This window comes from Eschrichtius robustus, chromosome X (assembly GCF_028021215.1).
Source record: "Eschrichtius robustus isolate mEscRob2 chromosome X, mEscRob2.pri, whole genome shotgun sequence".
Lineage (NCBI taxonomy): Eukaryota > Metazoa > Chordata > Mammalia > Artiodactyla > Eschrichtiidae > Eschrichtius > Eschrichtius robustus.
Genome location: NC_090845.1, coordinates 54,143,401 through 54,149,292, shown reverse-complemented (window position 1 = coordinate 54,149,292; position 5,892 = coordinate 54,143,401). Strand labels below are relative to the sequence as shown.

The following is a 5,892-nucleotide window of genomic DNA, read 5'->3' as shown; positions in this document are numbered from 1 at the left end:
GAGATGCTGGGCTTAGGAAACCAAGGTCCCAAGGACATAGGAACCCACCCACCTCAGCCTCTCAGCTTCCTGCTTCGCTCTCTCCACGCACTCCACTCCCCCAAATGATAAAAGGGGGAGGGGGTGAGAGGACGACAGGAAGCAATCAACAGCTGCATTATGTCCATGCATATTAGAATGCATTACTAAATATATGTGGTCAGTAAATATGCACATATTAGGGTGCATATTTTAAAAACTTCAATAATACTGTTGAAGAGAAAAAAAAAAGTTGGAATACTCCAGTGTAGAGAATAGATTGGAGAGGAAACAAGCCCAAAGGAAGAAAGGCAAGCTAGAATGCCATGTAAGTAATTTGGGCACAAGACAACGATGGTCTGAAACTAGAATGGTGATAATGGGATTTGGAGGGAGGTGGATGGGTTTGATATTTGGGAGGTAGAATTTAGTCCTTATCTTTAAGAGATACAAAATAAGTGTTTACAGATTAAAAAAAAATACTATCCTCATAACTACCAAATCTTTACCTCTCACTCTACCTCTACCATATCTAAGTGTCTCCCCAGCATCTCCCCATGGACAAGACACCAGGCAATTGGCAAGTTCAAAATAGAACTCTTGATTTTCCACACAGTTTACAGCTCTCTAAGTCTCCCCTGTCTCAGTAAATGCTACCATCATTCACCATACATCCAATCTTTGACATTATCCTATTGACTCTACCTTCAGATTATATCTAGCATTAGATCACTCTTCCCCAAATCCAAGGCTATCACTCTCACCCAAAGGTACCTTCTTCTCTTGCCTGGATTACTATAATAGCTTCCTAGGCTGGACTCCTTGATTCCACTCTTATATCAGTTGAGTAGCTTTGGTTGTGCACAATAATGGCTAAAGCAAATTAAAAGTTGTTTTTTTCTTTCTCTCTCACTAGAAAGAAGATTTACCAGTCCAGGAGATTGCCAGTCCAGGGCAGGTATGAAGGCTCCATAAAGTCATGTGGGACCCAGGTAACGACCTTTCTCTTCCACCACCTGTGCACATGGATTCAAGATCCAGGGTCCCATCATGATCCAGAGTGGCCACTAGAATTCCAGCCGTCATGCCAAATTCCAGCCAGAGTTGTGTGCCTGAAGAAAATTGTAATGCAAAAGGCAAAAATAGGAGCTCTTCTTAGCTGAGTAAATTCTGCTTAAGCTGCATTCCCAGGAATCACTTCCAACACTTTTGAATGTAATATTTTGTTCCAGACAGCAAAGTGGCTGGCAAAAATTGAGGGAGGGGATAACGACTGTTGGTGTGGGCAAGTGGCAATATCTGCTATGGCCAGTAACAATCTGCTCTCCACAAAGCAGACAGTGTGACCGTCCCAAAGCCTAGATTGGCTCCTATCACTTGCTGGCATAAAATCCTACAATGGCTTCTCTTTACTCTAAGAATAAAATTCAATCCACCCTCCTTGGCCTACAAACTGTGAGTCATCAGATCCCTGACTATTTCTTGGACCTCATCTCCAACCACTCTCCCCTTTGTTCACTACAGAATCACCACATGGGATTTTGTTTTGTTTGTAAAACACACCAAACTCACTCCTTTCTCAGATACCTGGAAATTGATTCTTACTTCAGATTTTCATATGGCTGTCTCCTTCTTGTCATTTAGCACTGAGTTCAAGTGCCACATGTCCCTCAACCCCCTAAGTGTAGTGAGATAACTAGTCACTTTCCATCCCTTTGCCCAGTTGTCTGAAAGTGTGTCTTGTGTTTATGTTTTATTTTCTCTCCCTAACAGAATGTAAATTTCTGAGAGCAGGAACTTGTTCTCTCTCGCTCACCACTCTATCTCTACTTCCCAGAACAGGATGAGACACAAACATTAGGTGCTCAGCAAGTATTTGTTGAGTAAATGACTGAATACATGGATATACACAAGACGTGGTTCCCACTTGCAACAGAGAAACCATCAAAGGTAAGACTACTTACATCCTCTTAAATCTCTGATTTTAGTCCTTTCACAGAAGCCGGAATTTAGAGTGGCAAGCAGGTGCAACAGGTACTGGGGACATCCTTCTGCCAACCGATTAAAAATTTCCCTATGATATCCCAGAATGATTTTCAAGTTGGTTCACTGTGGTAGGTCATGGTGTGCAAATTTTTTCACCAAGCTCCATTTTAGAGTGTTTAGAGAGACCAAGCAGCCAGCTAGGTGGCTCCATAATCCACCTAATTGGGAGTCATATCCAGATTTCTCCCAATGTATTTTTACAGAGTCTGGGGCTTGTGAATGAAGTTTGCGCAAGGTTTCAAAGAAATGATCCAGAGTTAGCCAGATTGTCTTTAACTTGTTGAACCAATCAAACTTGAGTGAGGGCAGCCTCTTTAGCATAGTGGTCAGCCAAAACATTTCCTTTTGCCTCATGGGTTTGTTCCCTAGTATGAACTTCCAGATTAATCACATTTAAATTCTTGGGAAGGAGCAAGGCATCTGACATGAAAGTTAAAAGTGTTGTTTCCATAGCATGACAAAAATCATGGAACACCCCAAAGGCTTATCTGCTGCCATGTCTATGTTAGCCCTTTTATCCCTTGCTAGCTGACTGGCTCGAGTCAAGCCTGTAAGTTTAGCTAGTTGTGCTGACTTGACTTCAGGAAGGAGATTGGTTTCTATAAGCTCTCAGGAAGTGGTGACTGCATAACCAGCTTGAAAATATCCTGGCACTGTTTTAAGATATGACCCGCCTGCAGAGACTTCTGTGTCTGGGCCTTGGAAAAAAAGTTTCAAGGAGATCAGAGTGAGGCAGGTGAAGTTCCTGGGTTAAGATTCGACAACCATGAGGTTCTTCCTCCTCTGAAAGAGAGAGTAAGTTAGCCGGAATAAGGGTATGACACTTAAGGGACCGTGATGTGCACTGGATAGAAGCTGCAATTCATAGACAGTGATTGTGGAAGTGAAAAAACGTTGGGTGCTTTTGGTGAGGTGTGGGGTATCACTAGCTGGAGCGGTGATACTGAGATTAAATCAGAAGTTCTTCTACTAACTTTGCAGTTGTACCCATTGCCCTGAGGCAAGGGGGTTATTATTTTAATTTCTGGGCTGAGAAAGACTAATACACAATGGACCTCTTTATTTCCAGGTTTCTGAAATGTGGCTGGAGTCCAAAGTCACAGGAGTCTGAAGCATTGCTCCTGTCCTGAACCCTAAGAGACTCTCCCTGGAAGGTAAATGATTAACTTTCCACCTGATCTGTCCTCTAAAATTCTCTGAAGCTTTGTAAGCATCATAAAACAAAACACTGCCATGTGGCCAGTGCTTTCCCTGTGCCAGCCATGATACATACAATAACCTATTTATTCCTCACGTGGACACTCTAGAAGGCACTGTTTGCCTATTTTAGAGAAGAGTGGGCTCGGAGGGCCTGAAGAATTTGTCTGAGGTCACACAACTGGTGAGCAAGTAGGGCCTCTGAGCTCTGAACCCGGTCTGAACTGTTCTTAAGTGCTCTGTGCCATCTGTTGCTTGCTATACAGTGTCCGTGGCTCGCAACCACTTCATGGTGGTGCCTCCTGCTCCTGAATGCTGTTGTTAACCTCCTTCATTGAGTCCACTAAAGAAGGGAAGAAATGTTGAATATGGTACCTTAAAAATATTTTTTTATTTTGTAAAAATGAAATAGAATTTAAACATAATTTAATTTTGAAGCAACCTAAATGTCCATCAGGAATGGATAAAGAAGATGGGGTACATATATACAATGGAATATTACTCAGCCATAAAAAGAACGAAATAGTGCCATTTGCAGAGACGTGGATAGAGCTAGAGGCTGTCATACAGAGTGAAGTAAGTCAGAAAGAGAAAAACAAATATCGTATATTATTATTATTATTAAATATGTGGAATCTAGAAAAATGGTACAGATGAACTTATTTGCAAAGCAGAAAAAGAGACACAGATGTAGAGAATAAACTTATGGATACCAAGGGGGGAAGGAGAGGTGGGATGAACTGGGAGATTGGGATTGACATATATACACTACTGTGTATAAAATAGATAACTAATGAGAACCTACTGTATAGCACAGGGAACTCTACTCAGTGCTCAGTGGTGACCTAAATGGGAAAGAAATCTAAAAAAAAAGAGGGGATATATGTATACGTAAAACTGATTCACTTTGCTGTACAGCAGAAACTAACACAACATTGCAAAGCAACTCTACTCCAATAAAATTAAAAGAAAAATAAGTAAAGTGTGGTATTTTCCCCCTTCATCCCCAACCCCCACTCTTTCCCAAGTAACCAATGTTAACAACTTAGTGTATATCCTTCTCCAGGCTCATATAATTATAAGCATACACATACGCACACATATATGCAGTCCATAATCCAATTTCATCAATTGTCCGAATAATGTCCTTTATAGTTAATCTTTCCTAGTTCAAGGTCCAGCCCAGGTTCATACCGAGCACTTACTGCTTCAATACAGAACAGTTCTACCTCCTTTCCTTTAGTTTCTTGCTCTTGACGTTTTAGAAGAGTTTAGGCCACTTATTTTGTGCAACGTCACTCCATTTGGGTTTGGCTGGTGTTTCTTCACAATAAAATCCACGATGGGACTCTCATCAGGTTTCAGCTGAAACTGCAAGATACCTGCCTGGGTCACACCTGCTGCTGCTTCTGGGCCTGCAGTTCCTCACAGAATTTCGAAGAAGCATGTGCATACTGCTTGCAGCTGCAGGTGCTGGATACAGGTGGAATGTGCCTCCAGCCCAAGGCTAACCCAACACCCCAAAATACAGACACTTATTAATTGAGAAGCAAGCACTCAGTTTTAAAGAAGCAAAACTTATGAAGTACAAAGGCTCCAAAACTATTTTGTGGATTACTTGTAAAATATGCAACAGAACAGTAACCAGTAAAATAATGGGAAAAGTGGAAGCTTCCTATAGGTGATGAGAAACAATTCCACCACTCCTCAGATTTAACCCTTGCAGGAAGACACAGGAGACTAAAGCTCTGAGTTCTGCAAGTCTGGTTGCAATGGCAAGAGCCCAGCCTGGTTTTCAAAACACCTACATCTGGACAGTCAACACCCATTTGCTCCTCAAAGGATGTGAGCAAAACAAAGAAACACTTCTCTTAACTAAAAATGCTGCTTAGTCAGAAAGAATTCCAAAAGAATCCAAAGTGGATTTCAGACATTTCTTGTCTCCTCTGTAAAGAATGGATTTTGAGAAATGTCTCATGCTATTTCTGAACTAAAGCTAGTCAGTAAAATGACTTGTTTGACTTTTATTTATTTTCTGAATACATGGAAACCAAATCCAAGAACAAACTTTTCTTGGCATCCTCGGCATTTGTGGGAAATAAAAACCTCGTTGGAATGAATAACTGAAACCTACCCACCTCAGGGGTTGGTTGCCAGATCAAAAAAATATGTGAAAGTGCTGGTCAATAGTAAATTCATAAGCAGGTATTACTGCTATTCTTATTATTTTTCCTTTTCTCAACAGTTTTCACTATTTACATCATTTTCTTTCAAAAGGAAATTGAGACCTTTATAAGTGTGTCTACTCACTTGGAAGGATTTCTTCGGGGGGTCAATAGCCTGATTGCTAATTCAGAAAACCAGTGTGTCCTTATTCTCCTACAAACATCTGCATAACTATACACTAGCGAAATCTGAAGATTATCCCTATTTGGGGTGTAAAAATATCCAGGATAGTCTTAATTATAGATGATCTAATAAGATAAAGAGTGCAAATATATTTTCAAGAAATTTTCATTTTTATTACTTGCTGGTGTTCCTGTAGTAATATTTCACCCTAGGAGACAGTTTAATTTATTTTAGTACAGACTTATTTCTGGGTTTAAAATTATTTCAAAATGTTAACTTTTA

General features: G+C 40.5%; 1 pseudogene; it reads left to right on the top strand.

The window, feature by feature from the left end:
* Positions 1 to 1,102: 1,102 nt before the first annotated feature.
* On the top strand, positions 1,103 to 5,250 carry LOC137756319 (UPF0711 protein C18orf21 homolog pseudogene; annotated as a pseudogene).
* The last annotated feature ends 642 nt before the right edge of the window (positions 5,251 to 5,892 follow it).